The 23,086-nt window shown below is 39.1% G+C and overlaps 1 pseudogene across 1 annotated transcript in view; it reads right to left on the reverse strand.

Annotated features, from left to right (window-relative positions):
• Positions 1 to 15,167: 15,167 nt before the first annotated feature.
• Positions 15,168 to 23,086, reverse strand: part of LOC308625206 (sulfotransferase 6B1-like) — a 29,358-nt pseudogene continuing 21,439 nt past the window's right edge. The window contains exon 6 of the transcript in view: positions 15,168 to 15,256. The product of the transcript in view is annotated as a sulfotransferase 6B1-like (transcript). The remainder of the gene's footprint in view (positions 15,257 to 23,086) is intronic.

A 23,086-nucleotide genomic window follows, 5' to 3' on the forward strand; every position in this document is an offset into this window, starting at 1 on the left:
GGAAATAGAGAATGCTGCAGGCAGGAAAAACAGCAGCAGGAGGAAGAAAGCTATACGTTGTAGGAGAGACAGAAACACCTGTGAAGGCATATTCCCAAGACAAGCCCACTAAGAGACCAAGTCTTAGAAGATTTTAGAATGCTCCCCGTCTTCTACACCCTATGCTACACCAATATGTTGCTAGTATAACAGTGGATTACAGCTTAAAAGACTACAAGACACAGACTTTCTCTGAGGAGAAATAAAAAAGGAAGTCCCAAAATCAAAAACAAGGACATTGGAGGAATTTGAAGTCTCTGGTCCCTATAGCTACAGGAAAGAGTAAATACAGTCCAACTCCTAGAAAGATTAACATAAATCTTCATACTAGAGACTTTGTGTCTTGGTACCCATTACCCAATAACATACATGGCTTTCAACAGCAAAATTATAAAGCATACAAAAGGCAAGGAAAAGCAGAGTCTGAAGAGAAAAAGCAATCATCAGATCCAGACTCAGATATGACACACTTGTTAGTATTATCAAATAGGCAATTTAAATAGCTATGATTAATACCTAAAAGGATGTAATGAGAAAAGTACCCAACATGAAAGACCAGATAGATAATGTCAGTAGAGAGATGGACACTATAAGAAAGAATCAGAAGTAAATGCTAGAAATCAGACGCAGGAACAGAAATGAAGAATACCTTTGAGAGTGGGTGAGTAGACTTGAAACAGCTGAGGAAAGAATGGGCGAACTTAAATATTAGCTGATTTTATTTTGTTTTTCTCTATACATCTGAATTACATGTTTATTTTATTACATTTTGGTTTTTTCCAGCTTTATTGAGCTATACTTGACATATAACATTTTGTAAGTTTAAGGTGTACAACGTGATGATTTGAAATATGTATACATTGCAAATGATTATCACGATAATGTTAGCACATCCATTACCTCGCACAGCTACCATTCCGTGTGTGTGAGTGTGTGTGTGTGTGTGTGTGTGTGTGTGTGGTGAGAACATTTAAGATCTACTCTCTTAGCAGCTTTCAAGTGTACAACACAGTATTGTTAACTACAGTCACCATGCTGGACATTAATTCCCAGAAACTTACATATCTTATAACTGGAACTTTGGACTCTCTGACCAACATCATCTGTTTCCCCTATTCCCCAGCCCCTGGCAACCACCAGTACACTCTCTATTAATTCGTTTGGTTTTTTGGTTGCTTTTTTTTAGATTCCACATCTAAGTGAAATCACATGGCATTTGTCTTTCTCTGTCTGGCTTATTTCACCTAGCATAAGTGCCCTTAAGTTTCATTAGTGTTGGGCAAATAGCAGAATTTCCTCCTTTTTATGGCTAAATAATATTCCACTGTATATATCTATATACCACATTTTCTTCATTCACCATTGACAGACACTTAGGTTGTTTCCATGTGTTATGAACTTGTCAAGTTAACACATAATAAGTGGATCACATAGATATGTGGTCAACCAAGGTGTTGACACAGGAGACTCCTGAACTCACACCAACACAACAAATGTACAGCTACATATAGAGCAACTTCCTTTCAAAGAAATCCAGAAATTAGCTGAGTGATCCCTAAACATCAGACAAATGAGAAAATACACACATTGAAACTGGTAAAAAAGGCTGAGACACACTCTTGCTATAAACCCTACTCCCAGCACAGTAGGGGACAATCAGGAGGGAACTCCAACTACCAGCTTCTCCCGAAGAGTGAACAGTTTGGACATTTCACTTAGCACCCAAACTTTTAAGACCCCCACACAATAGATGGGACCCCAAAACACCTAACTCTGAGAGCCAGTGAGGCTTGTATACATGAGACCCAAAAGACTATCACAAAAGAAGAAGCAATAGTTAATGGGCATATGAGCACTTGACAAAGCTATCCCACCAGGGCTCAGTGCAGAGGAAGCAGGCAAAAACATCCATCTCACACTTTTTCCCTGGAAGCACCTTAACTACATTCTTTACCAGCTGCTGCCTGAGAGTCCAGTCTTGGTAAGAGATATGTTTCTAGGAATTTATCCACTTTTTCTAGGTTATCCAATTTGTTGGAATATAATTTTTCATAGTAACCTTATAATCCTTTGTATTTTTGTAGTGTCAGTTGTAATGTCTCCTCTTCCATTTATAATTTTGAGTCCTCTTTTTTTTTTGGTTAGCTATAAGTTTGTCAGTTTTGTTTATGTTTTAAAAAAAACTCTTAAAGCTTCATTGATTTTTTTCTATTGTCTTTCTAGTTTCTATTTCATTTATTTCTAATCTTTATTATTTCCTTCTTTTTGTTAACTTAAGGCTTAGTTTGTTCTTTTTCTAATTCCTTGAAATTAGGTGGTTTATTTGAGATCTTTCTCTTAATGTATGTGTTTAACATTATAAACTTCCCTCTCAGAACTGTTTTTGCTGCATTCCATAAGTTTTGATATCTTGTATTTCCATTTTCATTTGTCTTGACATATTCTTTTATTTCCCTTTTGACTTCTTTTTTGACCCACTGGTTGATGAGGAATGTGTTAATTTCCACATATTTGTGAGTTTTCCAACTTTCCTCCTGTTATTGATTTCTAGTTTTATACCATTGTGGACAGAACAAATGCTTGACATAATTTCAGTATTCTTAAATTTGTTAAGGCTCACTTTATGACCCAATATATGATCTCTCCTGGAGAATGTTCCATGTGTGCTTGAGAAGAATGTTTATTTTGGTGGTATTGGGTGGAATATTCCAAATATTTTACTAGGTGTATTTGGTTTACAGTGTTATTCAGGTCTGCTGTTTTCTTATTGATTTTCTGTCTGGTTGATCTATCCAGGGTGATCATAGCATATGGATAAATGAAATGATTTGACAGCAGTGTCTCAAGGGATGGGAAGGATGACTTGGGAACACACTCATAAAGTGGAGCAGTATAGTGTTATCTGAAGGTGGACTTAGAATATTTTAAAATGTGTATTGTAAACCCTAGGGCAACAACTGAAAATGTTTTTTTTTTTTAATGTCAAGAGGAAGTAAAATGGAAAAATACAAAATTCTCAAACACATGGAAGTCAGAAAAAGAGGGGTGGGAGAAAAATAAACAAATGTAATAGAAGATAGAATAGAAAACAGTTACAAAGATGGTAAATTTTAATCCAACTATATCAATAATCACTTTAAATGTGAATGGTCTAAACACACTAGTTAAAAGACAGAGATCTTCAGATCAGATTAAAAAACTAGACCCAACTTTATGCTGTCTACCACAAACCTACTTTAAATATAATGACTCAGAAAAAATTAAAAGTAATGAGATGGAAACAGAAACACCATGCTAACACTAATCAAATGATAATATCATACACTGTACAAGTTATCTATTGCTATATAATGAACTACTTCAAAATATGTTTGCTTAAAACAACTACCATTTAATTTTTCACAGTTCTTTGGGTCAGCAACTTGAGTAGAACGCAGTAGGGTTGTCCTTCTGGTCTCACCTGGGCTTACTCTTGTGGTCGCAGTCACCTAGTGGCTAGAATGACTGAATGATCTGAATTTTACTCACATGCTGGTTGTTGTCTGGGGCTTTCTCTTCTTGTAATCTTTCAATTTTAAGGAAAGCAGCCTAGGCTTCTTAACATGGCAATCTCAGAGCAGCTAGAAGGTGAGATTGTAAGCTGCAACACCTCTTGAGTGCTTCCTTAGAAGTCACCCAATGTCACTTCAGTCCCATTTCTACTGGCCAAAGTGAGGCAAGTTGCTGACTATCCAGCCCAGATCAACAAGTCAGGAGATAGAGTCTATTTCCTAATGGAAGGAGTTTTATTTTTAATCCACTATGTTGATATGTTCAGCTTTGGGAATTAAAGAAGCTTGGAAAAGAGATATATTTGAGGGCTTTTATTGAAATTATTATGCACCATGCACTTTGGACAAGTTAGTCAATTTCTCTGTGTCCTACCTTCCTTACTCTAATTGAAGCTAATAATATTATAGTATCACCTCAGAGGATTGTGAAGGCTAAATGAAATAATATATAAGTAGCATCTTTAGAGGAGTACCTGGTTCATGTAGGGCCTCTAAGCATTGATGGTGATGATTATGATGATGATGATGATGATGATGAGTGATGAACTGATTTAGCAATTACTACTTCTAGATTCTAGCTTCAACTTTGTCACTACTTAGCTAGGTGGCATTTTTCAAATCATTTAACACCCTCAAGTTAGTTTATTTGACCATGAACTGAGGGGCTTATATAATAGAATACCTCTACGATCCCTTCTCATTCTATAGTTGCAGCTGTACTGATGTTTAACTGAGAGGAAATATTTCACATAGAAGAAATATATGCCATATTTATGGTAAATATAGGTATTTAGGGCACTGGGGATGACTGGCCACAGAATTACAGTGCAGAAGTCTTTTAAATTTCTTATTAAAAAAATAAACTTGAAAAGGAAATACTCTGGATTAGATTCTGTGGTTCTCTGAGGGAGAGCAGCTATCAACAAAATAACCTGTGAGGACTATTTACTTTTCTTCAATTCAGCAATAAAGCATTAGCACGTTAAAGGTATTGTAATAGTCCCTGCAGATAAAAAGATAAATAAGACACCAGTTCTACTGATGTCTACTCTGATGCAGAAATCAGCAGAGGCAAAATTAGCCTAGGCTGGCCGACAAATATAGAGGAATGGGATGAGAGATGAGTCTGGAGCGGTAAACAAACAAAGCCAAATCATACAACGTCTTGTGAGTTACACTAAGGAATTTTTATTTTATTCTAAGACCAAAGGTAGAGAGAGGCCCTTAAACATCTTGAAGCAGGAAAAGCTTTTCAGGTGAAGGTGCAATTCAAAGTGGCCTTAAAGATGACAGAAAATTTACTACCAGCTAGATGGTCTACTTAGTGCTTGCTCTTCTCTTTGTAAAAACTTCCAGTGACTCCAAACTGCCCACAGAATAAGGTAAACATTTCTCAGTCCAAGTGTTATAGTTCTTTGTATCCTTCCTGCCCTTCTACTCTGATGCAGAAATCAGCAGAGACAAAATTAGCCTTCCTCTCCTTACCCCACTCGTGCCCATTATTCTCTTAAAGTTCACTCTTCCTTCATAGCCTGGAGTATTTATACGGGTGTTCATTTGTTTAAGTTCCAAAAGGTCAGAAGGCCGGTCTGTTTTATTGGCATCGTATGGCTTTGGTGTGGTGATTCAGAGGATGTTGAGATGGGCTAGGCCGATCACCCTTGATACTGGAGGACTTACTCTTCCAACTGCTGCGAGTATTGTCAGTAGATGAGCCTCAGCTGTCAGTCCTCTTCAGCGCTGCTTCAGCTAAAAGAGAGCTACTTCACCGGAAGTCACCCCTTCCTGGGGGTAGCCAACATCCAATGACTGGATGGACCCAGAGGATAAAAGTTCTCCCCACTTTCCCCAATAAGAGGCAACACTAAGGGGTAATGCTAGCTTCAGAGCTCCCTGTGGGGTCAGCTGAAGCCGTTGTTGAGACTGCATAGCAGCCCATCTTCTCCCTCTGTCCCGTCCTCCCAAGAGAACTTCCCTATAAACCTCCTGGACATTAATCTCCCTCTCAAAGTCTGCTTCTCAAATAGGACATTGGGAAATATTTCCTGAATGAGCAAAAGAATGAATATACCGAAGGATAGATCCTATACCAATTTGGGAGGGGAACTAGATAGAGGAATCACTGTTACCTGAATTGTTAATTATTTCCTCATCATTTAAAGGGCCATATGTGAAGTCTTAATAGTCTCTGTTACAATTCTCCTGTGTCTGGTCTTTCGTTTGTTTTCTACATACTGATACAAATTGCTTTCTCCAAGCGGAAAAGTTTTTATTATGAATGTCACCTTTGATGACCTTGTGCTCTTGTCTGCCTGAACTGGCTGGAAAAGTTTTACTACTAAAAATATACTAAAAAATGTTGGTTTGTCCACATTTCATTGATGATATTCTTTTTTTTTTTTTTTTTTTTTTTTTTTTTGCGGTACGCAGGCCTCTCACTGTTGTGTCCTCTCCCGTTGCGGAGCACAGGCTCCAGACGCGCAGGCTCAGCGGCCATGGCTCACGGGCCCAGCCGCTCCACGGCATGTGGGATCCTCCCGGACCTGGGCACGAACCCGTGTCCCCTGCATCAGCAGGCGGACTCTCAACCACTGTGTCACCAGGGAAGCCCGATATTCTTTTTTTATACTGGGTAAAATTTTATTTTTTAAAAATTCTTATTGGAGTAGAGTTGATTTACAATGTTGTGTTAGTTTCAGGTGTACTGTAAAGTGAATCAGTTATACATATACATAGATCCACTCTTTTTTAGATTCTTTTCCCAAATAGGTCATTACAGAGTATTGAGTAGAGTTCACTGTGCTATACCATAGGTCCCTATTAGTTATCTATTTTATATATAGTAGTGTGTATATGTCAATCCCAATCTCCCAATTTATGCCGCCCCACCCCCTGCCCCCCTGGTAACCATAAGATTATTTTCTACATCTGTGACTCTATTTCTTTTTTGTAAATAAGTTCATTTGTACTATTTTTTTAGATTACACATATAAGTGATAGCATTGCTGATATTCTTAATGCAGGACTGTTTCATGCTTTATTATTAAATTGGTCTCAAAATATAAAGATAAAATAGATGCAATATTAAGTATCTGTATGCCGAGGAAAATATATGTATTTAAAAACTCTCAGTGGTTAACATTTTGGCCACTGGGTGTCACCACAGTTCTAGCGTTTCTTTTCTTTCTTTTTTTTATTGGAGCATAGTTGAGTAACAATGTTGTGTTAGTTTCAAGTGCACAGCAAAGTGATTCAGTTATACATATACATGTATCTATTCTTTTTCAAATTATTTTCCTATTTAGGTTATTACAGAATACTAAGCAGAGTTCCCTGTTCTATACAGTAGGTCCTTGTTGGTTATCTGTTTTAAATATAGTAGTGTGTATATGTCAATCCCAACCTCCCACACTCTCCCTTCCCCTTCCCCCCACCAGTAACCATAAGTTCGTTCTCTAAGTCTGTGAATCAGTTTCTCTTTTGTAAATAAGTTCATTTGTATCATTTTTTTTGGATTCTGCATATAAGCAATATCATATGATATTTGTCTTTCTCTGACTGACTTACTTCACTTAGTATGATAATCTCCAGGTCCATCCATGTTGCTGTAAGTGGCATTATTTCATTCTTTTTAATGGCTGAGTAATATTCCATTGTGTATATATGGACCACATCTTTTTTATCCATTCATCTGTTGATGGACATTTAGGTTGCTTCCATGCCTTGGCTATTGTAAACAGCGCTGCAATGAACATTGGGACACATATATCCTTTTGAACCATGTTTTTCTCTGGATATATGCTCTATTTTTAGTTTTTTAAGGAACCTCCATAATCTTCTCCATAGTGGCTATAACAATTTACATTCCTACCAACAGTGTAGGAGGGTTCCCTTTTCTCCACACCCTCTTCAGCATTGTTTGTAGATTTTTTGATGATGGTCATTCTGACTGGTATGAGGTGATATCTAATTGTAGTTTTGATTTGCCTTTCTCTAATAATTAGCGATGTTGAGCATCTTTTCATGTGTTTGTTGGCCATCTGTATGCCTTCTTTGGAGAAATGTCTGTTTAGGTCTTCTGCCCATTTTTTGATTGGGTTGTTTTTTTTCTGATATTGAGACACATGAGCTCTTTGTAAATTTTGGAGACTAATGCCTTGTCTGTTTCTTCATTTGTAAATATTTTCTCCCAATCTGTGGGTTGTCTTTACGTTTTGTCTATGGTTTCCTTTGCTGTGCAAAAGCTGTTGAGTTTAATTAGGTCCCATTTGTTTATTTTTGTTTTCATTTCCATTACTCTAAGAGACAGCTCAAAAAAGATATTGCTGTGATTTATGTCAAAGAGTGTTCTATGTTTTCCTCTAAGAGTTTTATAGTATCTAGTCTTACATTTAGGTCTTTAATCTATTTTGAGTTTATTTTTGTGTATAGTATTAAAGAATGTTCTAATTTTATTTTTTACATGTCCAGTTTTCCCAGCACTATTTATTGAAGAGAGTGTCTTTCCTCCATTGTATATTCTTGCCTCTTTTGTCATAGATTAACTGACCATATGTGCATGGGTTTATTTCTGGGCTTTCTATCCTGTTCCATTGATCTATATTTCTGTTATTGTGCCAGTACCATACTGATTTGATGACTGTACCTTTGTAGCATAGTCTGAAGACAGGGAGCCTGATTCCTCTAGCTCCATTTTTCTTTCTCAAAATTGCTTTGGCTATTTGGGGTCTTTTGTGTTTCCATGCAAATTTTAAGATTTTTTGTTCTAGTTCCATGAAAAATGCCATTGGTAATTTGATAGGGATTGCATTGAATCTGTAAATTGTCTTGGGTAGTATAGTCATTTTGACAATATTGATTCTTCCTATCCAAGAACATGGTATATCTTTCCATCTCTGTCAATTTTGATTTCTTTCATCAGCCTCTTATAGTATTCCATCTACAGGTCTTTTGCTGCCTGGGTAGGTTTATTCCTAGGTATTTTATTCTTTTTGAAACAATGATAATGGAATTGTTTCCTTAATCTCTCTTTCTGATGTTTCCTTTTTAGCATATAGAAATTCAAGAGATTTGCCTGTATTAATTATGTAGCCTGCAACTACCAAATTCACTGATGAGCTCTAGTAGTTTTCTGTTAGCATCTTCAGGATTTTCTATGTATAGTATCATGTCATCTGCAAAGAGCAACAGTTTTACTTCTTCTTTTCCAATTTGTATTCCTTTTATTTATTTTTCTTCTCTGATTGCCGTGGCTAGGACTTCCAAAACTGTGTTGGATAAAAGTGGCAAGAGTAGACATCCTGTCTTATTCCTTATCTTAGAGGAAATGCTTTCAGCTTTTCACAGTTGAGTATGATGTTAGCTGTAGGTTTGTCACATATGGTCTTATTATGGTTGAGGTAGGTTCCCTCTATGCCCACTTTCTGAAGAGTTTTTCATTTTTTCAAATGAATTTTGAATTTTGTCAAAAGCTTTTTCTGCATCTATTGGGATGATCATATGGTTTTTATTCTTCAATTTGTTAATGTGGTGTATCACACTGATTTGTGGATATTGATAAATCCTTGCATCCCTGTGATAAATCTCACTTGATCATGGTGTATGATCTTTTTCATGTTTTTTTTTTTAATTTTTATTTTTGGCTGTGTTGGATCTTCATTGCTGTGCGTGGGCTTTCTCTAGTTGTGGCAAGTGGGATCTACTCTTCGTTGCAGTGCACGGGCTTCTCACTGTGGTGACTTCTCTTGTTGTGGAGCAGGGGCTCTAGGCATGCAGGCTTCAGTAGTTGCAGCACATAGTCTCAGTAGTTGCAGCACGTGGGCCCTAGAGTGCACGGGCTTCAGTAGTTGTGGCACACAGGCTCAGTAGCTGTGGCTCGCAGGCTCTAGAGCACAGGCTCAGTAGTTGTTGCACATGGGCTTAGTTGCTCTCTAGCATGTGGAATCTTTCCAGGCCAGGGATTGAACCTGTGTCCCCTGCATTGGCAGGTGGATTCTTAACCACTGTGCCACCAAGGAAGCCCCCCTTTTCATGTATTGTTGGATTCAGAGTGCTAGTATTTTGTTGAGGATTTTTACATCTATGTTCATCAGTGATATTGGCCTGTAATTTTTGTGATATCTTTGTCGAGTTTTGGTATCAGGATGATGGTGGCCTCATAGAATGAGTTTGGGAGTATTCCTTTATATGAAATTCTTTGGAATAGTTTCAGAAGGATGGGTGTTAACTCTTCTCTAAATATTTGATAGAATTTGCCTTTGAAGTCATCTGGTCCTGGACTTCTTTTTGTTGGGAGTTTTTTAATCACAGTTTCAATTTCAGTACTTGAGATTGGTCTGTTCATATTTTTTATTTCTTCCTGGTTTAGTCTTAGGAGATTGTACCTTTCTAAGAATTTGTCCATTTTTTCTAGGTTGTCCATTTTATTGGCATATAGTTGCTTGTAGTAGTCTCTTATGATCCTTTGTATTTCTGTGGTGTCCATTGTACCTTCTCCTTTTTCATTTCTAATTTTACTGATTTGAGCCCTCTCCCTTTTTTTCTTGATGAGTCTGGCTAAAGGTTTATCAATTTTCTTTATCTTTTCAAAGATATACTGGGTATCATCACAGTTCTAGCTTTTAAAAAAATAAAGTTTTAATCAATTGATTGGAAGTAACTAATAATTTATTAATTAATGTTATTAAATCTCATGATTATTAATCTCATTAGAGATTTAATAACATATTTTCATTGTTCAACCATCATACATTGAACATTAATATCCACTAGAGGAAATTCTTTGTAAAATACAATTTTAGCATGTTTTGTTTTTCTTCACAACAAATCACATAGAGAGAAAATTTCTTCTAACCATGATTGGAGTATCTCGTGTGAGTGGGCAAGTGGAATGGGAAGGTAAGGCTGAAGGAGGACACGGAAACAGTTGAATTACTGCATTATCAGAGAACCAGAGTCAACTAAATAGAGAGAGGGAGAGACATTCCCAAAATAAAAATGATCTCTTTCTGTCTTAACTTCTTTTAGTCCTTACAACCTCTGTAAAGTAAGTACTTTTATTTCCTCCATTTTACAGATGGAGAAACTGAGGCACAGAGAGGTTAATAACTACCCAAGATCAGACACAAGTTGGTGGAACCAGAATTCAAGTCAGAGAACATTCCCAAGGGTAGCAGATTATACCCTTAGTGAAGGCCTAGACAGTGTTTTCAAAATGTCATGGTACCTCAACCACCCTCATCAAAGTTGAATATAATCATTGGTAAAGGGCTTCCCTAGTGGCGCAGTGGGTAAGAATCTGCCTGCCGATGCATGGGACACGGGTTCGAGCCCTGGTCCGGGAAGATCCCACATGCCATGGAGCAACTAAGCCCGTGCGCCACAACTACTGAGCCTGCGCTCTAGAGCTTGTGAGCCACAACTACTGAGCCCAGGCACAACAACTACTGAAGCCCACGCGTGTAGAGCCCGTGCTCCACAACAAAGAGAATCCACCACAATGAGAATCACACCGCAACAAAGAGTAGCCCCCAGTAGCCGCACCTAACTAATTCATTCTTCCATTCAACCCACCCTACTGAATAATTTCTGAGGGCAACACGCTGCATCTGTCACTGAAAAAGCTTCTGAAAAGCTCTTTGTAAGTTTACAATAAAATTGGGAAGAAAAGACTTGCCTAATGTGAAATAGTTAAGTAATAATAGAAGGGAATATATGATTAAATTAAAAAAAACTGACTAATGCAAGCATGAAGTAATAGAAGAATACAAAAATAGAACCAAAGTGGATAACAGTATTGGAACTGAGTCTCCTGGAAGATGTAAAATTAAACTGGTCCACAAACTCAATTGACAACCAACATTAGTTACACATCTATGATGAGTTCTGTCGCCAGCTAGGTGTGGGGGAGGATACAAAAATGAACATGCCATGGACTCTCACTGGTAAAAACCTTACAAACTAGAATAGGAGGCAGACATTTACCTAGTAATACAAAGCCCGAATGGTTAAGTGTGGGAAGTAAAATGTAAGAGAAGGGTCATTGAAGAACCAATGAGGGAGAAGTGAAAAACAATGGGGCAGGGAAAGGGGCGTACCAGAGAAGGTTTTCTTAGAGCTGGTGTTAAACCAATAATGGGGTGAAATGCCATTAAGGCACAAGCAAATACATGGAAGTGAGACAGTGCCTCCTAATGAAACCTGAGAAGAATCATTAGGGTCTGGCAGTGATGTTTTAACTACAACAGAGGAGGGCGTAGGGCAGAGAAATGATCGCAGAATAGTGAAAATTTAAAAAACAAGACAGGGGAATCGAGAGGGGAGTAGTAGGAAGACATTTGGATGAGGAAATGGATATAAGTTGTTTGGTCAGATCCAAGGAAGTGAGAAAAGCAGTGTGGTGGGTCAGAGTTCGGGGGAGAGATTCAGAACTTACCTTTGAAAAGGTGAACCCCCCCAGTGGACGTGGGTATCAGGGCAATTAGTCTGCAGCCCGTCCCCAGCAATAGCCATCATCATGCAGACTCTCGTTTCTGAGGTGCTCTATAACTCTCCTAAACTGGCCCAGCTTCCCAAGTCTCCCTACCTTCTTCAACCACCCCCCCTTGGCCCCAGGGGACAGCAGCGCCGTCATCAGAGAGGCTCTCCTATCCTACCAATTACCTGGTGTCTAAATGACGTTTCAAACAGCATGGCCAAAGCAGGTCTTCTTTTTTCCTTTTCTTTTTTTTAAATTGGAGTATAGTCGCCTTACAATGTTGTGTTAGTTTCTGCTCTAGAGCAAAGTGAATCAGCTATACATATGCATATATCTCCATCTTTTTGGATTTCCTTCCCATTTAGGTCACCACAGAGCACTGAGTAGAGTTCCCTGTGCTATACAGCAGGTTCTCATTAGCTATCTATATTATACATAGTATCAGTAGCATATATATGTCAATCCCAATTTGTCCCAACGCCCCCTCCCCACCTTGGTAACCGTAAGTTTGTTCTCTACGTCTGTGTCTCTACTTCTCAAAGCAGAGGTCTTGATCCATAACTCCTCCCCCCTGCCCGTCCACCACCAAAATCATGCTGCTAACAAGCCTTCATTTCTAACTAAATGGTATCTCAGCTACTCAGTTGATTAGCTAAAAATCTAGGCTTTATCTTTTTTTTTTTTTTTCTTTTGCAGTACGCGGGCCTCTCACTGCTGTGGCCTCTCCCGTTGCAGAGCACAGGGTCCAGATGCACAGGCCCAGCGGCCATGGCTCACGGGCCCAGCCGCTCCGCGGCATGTGGGATCTTCCCGGACCAGGGCACGAACCCGTGTCCCCTGCATCGGCAGGCGGACTCTCAACCACTGCGCCACCAGGGAAGCCCTAGGCTTCCTCTTCTATGCCTTTTTGTCTTTCATTCCTATAATAGGTGAGCTAGCTCAATATCCATGTTATATCCTGAAACTGGCCATTTCTCACCATTCCCACTCCTATATTATTCCCTCACCTACACTGTACTAGCCGTTTGCCCATGCCTCTTCTCCTTGACCTTACGTCCCTCCTCCGTCCCGTCATCAGAGTGATCTTCTGAAAGTGTCCAGCAGAATGTAGCACTCCTCCGTGGGAAATCCCCCACCTAGCATGAAAGCCAATCTCCTTGACACGCCCCCAAGCCAGGGAGCCCCATTCATCACTCGCATTGGATCTCCTACCTCCCTTCCTCAGGGTCCTCAGCCCAACACTCAGCTGAAGCAGCTCTGCAGTCACTGTTTGCCACATTACCTCATTTTATCTCCTTTAGAGCACATATTGGAACCTGGTGTATCTCAAATGTTTACTTCGTAAAAAATTATATATTTATGCCTACTAGAATGTAAGCATCTTGAGAACTTTGCCAAGTTCATCATGTGTCCCTATGGTCTACAATAAGGTCTGGCATATAGAAGATGCTCAAAAAATTATTTTTTGCCTGACTGATAATGATGTGGGAATTAAGGCTCTTAGTTGTAAATACCTTTAGATTATTGACCTTAAGGAATTTCCTATCAAAATTGGATTACAATGATCCCCAACGTACCTTACAGATTGAAAATACTATCATGTCATCAAATAAAGTCCTATGTCAGTTCATTCCACCTCAATGGTCATCTTAATGTGAGAAGATGATATAGCCTCCTAGAATTTGGTAACTCGAACATCACGGTCAATGTCTTCTCCCCTCGTCTGTCTCATCAGACCCCCTTTGCCGTATTCCAACAGCTTAGTCATTCTCTGCACATCAGCGTCAGGGGAAGTTAACTATGATTTTAGCTCCAAAATGAAGATAAGGACTTGACCAAAATCACACCCGATTGCCTCTCTCATTCACTAACCTCATTTATTTGGGGAAGGGAGATGTCAAAGTAGATCTCTGTGAGTGTTAACTCTGAAGAAAAAACAAAACCCTGAATTGCATGAAGTCCACAGGAATACGTTTTATTCAAAACAAACATGTATATATAGAAGACTGATCAAAATCTAATACTTCCTGAATTGTGATAAACTTGATACAAAATGCTCCGACAGATTTGTTACTAAAAATAAGATTCCCAGTACATTGAGGTACAGAATCAAAGTGTTTGGCTGAATTAACTAACTCAACCCACTGCTTTGGGTTTATAGCTCAGAGTCATATACAATATACAATCTTGATTTTCTATTTAGCCTTGAATAAGATATTATGGCCAAGTTGTAAACAATATGACATAGATGCTCATAACTTGTTTGTTGTCATTTAGGCAATAATCCTAAAATAAGTTGACTGAAATTTCATTACAATGTCCTCTAGGCTAAAGCTACAGAATCATATTCATTAAGGAGAGAGAGAATTATAGAAATTGGATTAATGCTAGAAATGCTTCTGGGAGAAAGCATACATATTCAAAATACTGTAAAAAATCACATGTAATTCAAGGAAACTTATACCTTTCAAAATTGTAATTTGACTATATTAATGATAAAGAAAATACTGGAATGCCAAGCCACTGTCAATTTATAGGTAAAAAGTATTTTTTTCATTCTTCTTTCTCACTAATACACCAGACTGTGGTCATTTAATATAATCTATCTATTACATGTTCCCACCTTAGTAAAATGATGTCTGTCTTTGTACGACACTGGAGAATATTTCTACACAAACACTGGGGAATGTTGAAATAAAATGTTTGTTAAGAGGTCATGATGGTCCAAATAGGCAGAAAATAATTTCTTCTCAGACATTTGTTAGTTTAGGTAATCCCTCACCTCTTTTGTTGTACGTTAATGCAGCTTATAGAACACACACAGTAATATGCTGTCTCTGAATAGAAGTAATCTCCTTGCCTTACAAATATTCCAAAAGGAGATATATAATTCAGCCATTCAAAAATTGTATACTTCCCTTTATCAGTAATTATCTATCACCAAATATGCTAATAATAGTCTCTCACACATGACACTTTTTCATAAGGTGTCTGTTTCTCACTGCAGGAAATATCTGCTTTCCACATTTGTGAAAAATATTTATGTATTCCCGAAGCACTGCACTGCATAAAATGGAAATTGGTTTCATTTGCCATTTATATTAAGAGTAATCTCCAAAGTGTTTTGCTAGTTCACTATGTTTCATTTTCTCTGTGAATAGTTCATCAAATAGTTCATCACCCACTGAACCTGAAAAAGAACTGGAAAGAAATCAGACAAGAACCAATTTAAATGTACAGTATGCACAAAAGAAATCTGCTAGATTTATAAGAAAATGTCAATAATTTTATCTCTTGATGGTAAGATGATGGGGAATTATTCTTTTTTTCTTTTTCTTATCTGTTGTTTCTAATTTCTTCAGTAGTTGCATATTAATTTGTACAGTTTAAAAAGTTGTTTCTTAAAAAGAAAGGAAGATGAAAAAAATATAAATATCCTAGTTCTTACCATAGGAGGCAAAGAAGGATCTCACCTAAACGTAATATAAACATAAAGCAGACAAAGTGGATGCAATGATGCTTCATTTATTTTCCTGCCTCTGCACCTCTACAGCCATAGCTGTGCTGATAACATACCACAGGGGTGGGTCATTGGTCTCATTTAAGGAAATTTCTTTTACAAAATCGATAACGGAGAGTTGAAAACATGAACACCAAGTTACTTGTATGACATCCTCACCTTCAATATAAGATGTTCTGAAATTGAAATAAGACGTACACTTCACACGGTCCACTGGCTTCTCCTGATCGTTAGAGTCACACTCTCAGCCTTGGCCACTGCATCAATCCCGCAGGTCTGCTCTTCTCCATAACGCATACTATGTCAAACCCCAATCCTTGACCTGGCCCGCCATGGTCCTTTACCACTTCTGGCCCCAGGCTTCATCCCTGGAGTCTAGTCTAGGGGAACTGGAGTCCATAATATTGGGCCGTAAAATCAATACACCATTTTATTCCTCCATACAGACTGTCTTACCTTGTTCTCTCTTATCTTTTCTTTCCAATTAGCTATAAACTCTTGCAAGTTAAGGACAGTGATGTAATGTTCATGTGTAATCCAGTAGTACTGAGTCAGGTACTGACCATATAGTGGGTGCTCAAAACCCATGACAATGTCACCTACAGCAAAGAAGTACGCTACAACCTAAGAAATTTTGGTGTTGTTGATTCCTGGTTCAAAAGATTGAGTTTAAGAAGTAAAGTGGAGGAGCTTCAACATGGAGGAAGAGTAAGAAATGGAGATCGCCTTCCTCCCCACAGATACATCAGAAATACATCTACACGTGGAACAACTCCTACAGAACACCTACTGAACGCTGGCAGAAGACCTCAGGCACCCCAAAAGGCAAGAAACTCCCCCACGTACCTGGGTAGGGCAAAAGAAAAAAGAAAAAACAGAGACAAAAGAATAGGGACGGGACCTGCACCAGTGGGAGGGAGCCGTGAAGGAGGAAAGGTTTCCACACACTAGGAAGCCCCTTCACGGGCGGAGACTGCGGGTGGTGGAGGGGGGAGCTTTGGAGCCACGACGGAGAGTGCAGCAACAAGGGTGCGGAGGGCAAAGCGGAGAGATTCCCGCACAGAGGATCGGTGCTGACCGGCACTCACCAGCCCGAGAGGCTGGTCTGCTCAACCGCCGGGGCGGCGGGGTTGGGAGCTGAGGCTCGGGCTTCAGTCGGAGCGCAGGGAGAGGACTGGGGCTGGCGGCGTGAACACAGCCTGAAGGCGGCTAGTGCGCCACGGCTGGCCAGGAGGGAGTCCGGGGAAAAGTCTGGATCTGCCGAAGAGGCAAGAGACTTTCTTCCCTCTTTGTTTCCTGGTGCGCGAGGAGAGGGGATTAAGAGCGCTGCTTAAAGAAGCTCCAGAGACGGGCGCGAGCCGTGGCTATCAGCGTGGACCCCAGAGACGGGAATGAGACGCTAAGGCTGCTGCTGCCACCACCAAGAAGCCTGTGTGCGAGCACAGGTCACTCTCCATACACCCCCTCCTGGAAGCCTGTGGAGCCCGCCACTGCCATAGTCCCGGGATCCAGGGACAACGTCCCCGGGAGAACGCACGGCGCGTCTCAGGCTGGTGCAACGTTATGCCTGCCTCTGCCGCCGCAGGCTCGCCGCGCATCCGTACCCCTCCCTCCCCCAGCCTGAGTGAGCCAGAGCCCCCGAATCAGCGGCTCCTTTAACCCCGTCCTGTCTGGGCAGAGACAGACGCCCTCAGGTGACCTACATGCAGACGCGGGGCCAAATCCAAAGCTGAACCCCGGGAGCTGTGCGAACAAAGAAGAGAAAGGGAAATCCCTCCCAGCAGCCTAAGGAGCAGCGGATTAAATCTCCACAATCAACTTGATGTACCCTGCATCTGTGGAATACCTGAATAGCCAACCAATTCATCCCAAATTGAGGCAGTGGACTTTGGGAGCCACGATATATATATTTTTTTCCTTTATCTCTTTTTGTGAGTGTGTATGTGTATGCTTCTGTGTGTGATTTTGTCTCCTTTTACCATTTGTCCTAGGGGTCAGTCTGTCCATTTTTGTTTTGTTTTGTTTTTAGCATAGTTTTTAGTGCTTGTTATAATTGGTGGATTTCTTTTTTGGTTTGGTTGCTCTCTTCTTTCTTTTTTTTTTATTAACTTAAATTTTTTTTTTATTTTTAACAATTATTTTTAATTTTATTAACTTTATTTTATTTTTTCTTTCGTTCTTTCTTTTTTTCTCCCTTTTATTCTGAGCCATGTGGATGACAGGGTATTGGGCCTCCGGCCGCATGTCAGGCCTGTGCCCCTGAGGTGGGAGAACCGAGTTCAGGACATTGGTCCACCAGAGACCTCTTAGATCCACATAATCTCAAATGGCGAAAATCTCCCAGAGATCTCCATCTCAACGAGAAGACCCAGCTCCACCCAATGACCAGCAAGCTACAGGGCTGGAAACGCTATGCCAAACAACTGGCAAGACAGGAACACAACCCCACCCATTAGCAGAGAGGCTGCCTAAAATCATAATAAGGTCACAGACACCCCAAAAAACACCACTGGATGCAGACCTGCCCACCAGAAAGACAAGATCCAGCCTCATCCACCAGAACACAGGCACTAGTCCACTCCACCAGGAAGCCTAAACAACCCACTGAACCAACCTTAGCCACTGGGGGCAGACACCAAGACAACGGGAACTATGAACCTACAGCCTGCAAAAAGGAGGCCCCAAACACAGTAAGTTAACCAAAATGAGAAGACAGAGAAACACACAGCAGATGAAGGAGCAAGGTACAAACCCACTAGACCAAACAAGTTAAGAGGAAATAGGCAGTCTACCTGAAAAAGAATTCAGAAAAATTATAGTAAAGATGATCCAAAATCTTAGAAATAGAATGGAGAAAATACAAGAAATCTTTAACAAGGACCTACAAGAACAAACGTGCAAACAAACAATGATGAACAACACAATAAATGAAATTAAAAACTCTCTAGAAGGAATCAATAGCAGAATAACTGAGGCAGAAGAATGGATAAGTGACCTGGATGATAAAATACTGGAAATAACTACTGCAGAGCAGAATAAAGAAAAAAGAATGAAAAGAATTGAGGACAAATTCAGAGACCTCTGGGACAACATTAAACACACCAACATTCGAATTATAGGGGTCCCAAAAGAAGAAGAGAAAAAGAAAGGGACTGAGAAAATTTTTGAAGAGATTATAGTTGAAAATTCCCCTAATATGGGAAACGAAATAGTCAAGTCCAGGACGTGCAGAGAGTTCCATAAAGGATAACTCCAAAGAGAAACACGCCAAGACACATATTAATCAAACTATCAAAAATTAAATACACACACACACACAAATTAAATACAAAGAAAAAATATTAAAAGCAGCAAGGGAAAAACAACAAATAACATACAAGGGAATCCCCATAAGGTTAACAGCTGATCTTTCAGCAGAAACTCTGCAAGCTAGAAGGGAGTGGCAGGACATATTTAAAGCGATGAAAGGGAAAAACCTACAACCAAGCTTCTCTATCCAGCAAGGATCTCATTCAGATTTGATGGAGAAGTTAAAACCTCTACAGGCAAGCAAAAGCTAAGAGAACTCAGGACCACCAAACCAGCTTTACAACAAATGCTAAAGGAACGTCCCTAGGCAGAAAACACAAGAGAAGGAAAAGTCCTACAATAACAAACCCAAAACAATTAAGAAAATGGTACTAGGAACATACATATCGATAACTACCTTAAATATAAATGGATTAAATGTTCCAATCAGAAGACATAGACTGGCTGAATAGATACAAAAACAAGACCGTGTATATGCCATCTACAAGAGACCCACTTCAGACCTAGGGACACATACAGACTGAAAGTGAGGGGATGGAAAAAATATTCCATGCAAATGGAAAACAAAAGAAAGCCCTAGTACCAATGATCATATCAGACAAAATAGACTTTAAAACAAAGACTATTACAAGAGACAAATAAGGACACTACATAATGATCAAGGATCAATCCAAGAAGAAGATGTAACAATTGTAAATATTTATGCACCCAACATAGGAGCACCTCAATATATAAGGCAAATGCTAACAGCCATAAAAGGGGAAATCGACAGTAACACAATCATAGTAGGGGACTTTAACACCCCAGTCTCACCAATGGACAGATCACCCAAAATGAAAATAAATAAGGAAACACAAGCTTTAAGTGATACATTAAACAAGATGGACTAAATTGACATTTATAAGACATTCCATCCAAAAACAACAAAATTCACTTTCTTCTCAAGTGCTCATGTTACATTCTCCAGGATAGATCATATCTTGGGTCACAAATCAAGCCTTGGTAAAGTTAAGAAAATTGAAATCATATCAAGTATCTTTTCTGACCACAACGCTATGAGACTAGATATCAATTACAGGAAAAAGTCTGTAAAAAATACAAACACATGGAAGTTAAACAATACACTACTTATTAACCAAGAGATCACTGAAGAGATCAAAGAGGAAATCAAAAAATACCTAGAAACAAAAGACAATGAAAACACGATGACCCATAACCTATGGGATGCAGCAAAAGCAGTTTTAAGAGGAAAGCGTATAGCAATAAAATCCTACTGAAGAAACAAGAATCATCTCAAATAAACAACCTAAACTTACACCTAAAGCAATTAGAGAAAGAAGAACAAAAAAGCCCCAAAGTTAGCAGAAGGAAAGAAATAATAAAGATCAGATCAGAAATAAATGAAAAAGAAATGAAGGAAACAATAGCAAAGATCAAAAAAAACTAAAAGCGGGTATTCTGAGAAGATAAAAAAAATTTGGCAAACCATTAGCCAGACTTATCAAAAAAGAAAGGGAGAAGACTCAAATTAATACAATTAGAAATGAAAAAGGAGAAGTAACAACTGGCAGTGTGAAATTACAAAGGATCATGAGAGATTATTACAAGAAACTATATGCCAATACAATGGACAACCTGGAAGAACTGGACAAATTCTTAGAAAAGCACAACCTTCCGAGACTGAACCAGAAAGAAATAGAAAATATAAACAGACCAATCACAAGCATTGAAATTGAAACTGTGATTAAAAAATTCCAGCAGGGGGCTTCCCTGGTGGCGCAGTGGTTGAGAGTCTGCCTGCCAATGCAGGGGACACGGGTTCGTGCCCCGGTCCGGGAAGATCCCACATGCTGCGGAGTGGCTGGGCCCGTGAGCCATGGCCACTGAGCCTGAGCGTCCGGAGCCTGTGCTCCGCAACGGGAGAGGCCACAACAGTGACAGGCCGGCGTATGGCAAAACAAACAAACAAACAAACAAACAAAAACCTTCCAACAAACAAAAGCCCAGGACCAGAGATGGCTTTACAGGTGAATTCTATCAAACATTTAGGGAAGAGCTAACACCTATCCTTCTCAAACTCTTCCAAAATATGGCAGAGGGAGGAATACTCCCAAACTCATTTTACAAGGCCACCATCACCCTGATATCAAAACCAGACAAAGATGTCACAAAGAAAGAAAATTACAGGCCAATATCACTGATGAACATAGATGCAAAAATCCTCAATGAAATACTAGCAAACAGAATCCAACAGCACATTAAAAGGATCATACATCATGATCAAGTGGGGTTTATCCTAGGAAAGCAAGGATCTTTCAATATATGCAAATCAATCAATGTGATACACCACATTAAGAAATTGAAAAATGAAAACCATACGATCATCTCAATAGATGCAGAAAAAGCTTTCGGCAAAATTCAACACCCATATATGATAAAAACCCTCCAAAAGCAGGCATAGAGGGAACTTTCCTCAACATAATAAAGGCCATATATAACAAACCCACAGCCAACACCATCCTCAATGGTGAAAAACTGAAACCATTTCCACTAAGATCAGGAACAAGATAACGCTGCCCACTCTCACCACTGTTATTCAACATTGTTTTGGAAGTTTTAGCCACAGCAATCAGAGAAGAAAAAGAAATAAAAGGAATACAAATCAGAAAAGAAGAAGTAAAGCTGTCACTCTATGCAGATGACATGATACTATACATAACGAATCCTAAAGATGCTACCAGGAAACTACTAGGGATAATCAATGAATTTGGTAAAGTAGCAGGATACAAAACTAATGCACAGAAATCTCTTGCATTCCTATACATTAATGATAAAAAATCTGAAAGAGAAATTAAGGAAACACTCCCATTTACCATTGCAGCACAAAGAATAAAATACATAGGCATAAACCTACCTAAGGAGACAAAACACCTGGATGCGGAAAACTCTAAGACACTGATGAAAGAAATTAAAGATGATACAAACAGATGGAGAGATAGACCATGTTCTAGGATTGGAAGAATATACATTGCAAAAATGACTCTACTACCCAAAGCAATCTACGGATTCAATGCAATCCCTATCAAACTACCACTGGCATTTTTCACAGAACTAGAACAAAAATTTTCACAATTTGTATGGAAACACAAAAGACCCCAAGTAGCCAAAGCAATCTTGAGAAAGGAAAACGGAACTGGAGGAATCAGGCTTCCTGACTTCAGACTATGGTACAAAGCTACAGTAATCAAGACAGTATGGTACTGGCACAAAAAAACAGAAATATAGATCAATGGAACAGGATAGAAATCCCAGAGATAAGCTCACGCACGTACGGTCACCTTATTTTTGATAAAGGAGGCAAAAATATACAATGGAGAAAACACAGCCTCTTCAATAAGTGGTGCTGGGAAAACTGGACAGCTACATGTAAAAGAATGAAATTAGAACACTCTCTAACACCACATACAAAAATAAACTCAAAATGGATTAAAGACCTAAATGTAAGGCCAGACACTATCAAACTCTTAGAGGAAAACATAGGCAGAACACTCTATGACATAAATCACAGCAAGATCCTTTTTGATCCACCTCCTAGAGAAATGGAAATAAAAACAAAAATAAACAAATGGGACCTAATGAAACTTCAAAGCTTTTGCACAGCAAAGGAAACCATAAACAAGATGAAAAGACCACCCTCAGAGTGGGAGAAAATATTTGCAAATGAAGCAACTGACAAAGGATTAATCTCCAAAGTTTACAAGCAGCTCGATATCAAAAAAACAAACCCAATCCCAAAATGGGCAGAAGACCTAAACAGACATTTCTCCAAAGAAGATATACAGATTGCCAATAAACACATGAATGAATGCCCAACATCATTAATCACTCGAGAAATGCAAATCAAAACTATACTGAGATATTACCTCACACCAGTCAGAATGGTCATCATCAAAAAATCCACAAACAATAAATGCTGGAGAGGGTGTGGAGAAAGGGAACCCTCTTGCACTGTTGGTGGGAATGTAACTTGATACAGCCACTATGGAGAACAGTATGGAGGTTCCTTAAAAAACTAAAAACAGAACTACCGTATGACTCAGCAATCCCACTTCTGGGCATATACCCTGAGAAAACCATAATTCAAAAAGAGTCATGTACCACAGTGTTAATTGTAGCTCTATTTACAATAGC

This window comes from Mesoplodon bidens, assembly GCF_964165515.1.
Source record: "Mesoplodon bidens genome assembly, chromosome: 11".
Classification (NCBI taxonomy): domain Eukaryota; kingdom Metazoa; phylum Chordata; class Mammalia; order Artiodactyla; family Ziphiidae; genus Mesoplodon; species Mesoplodon bidens.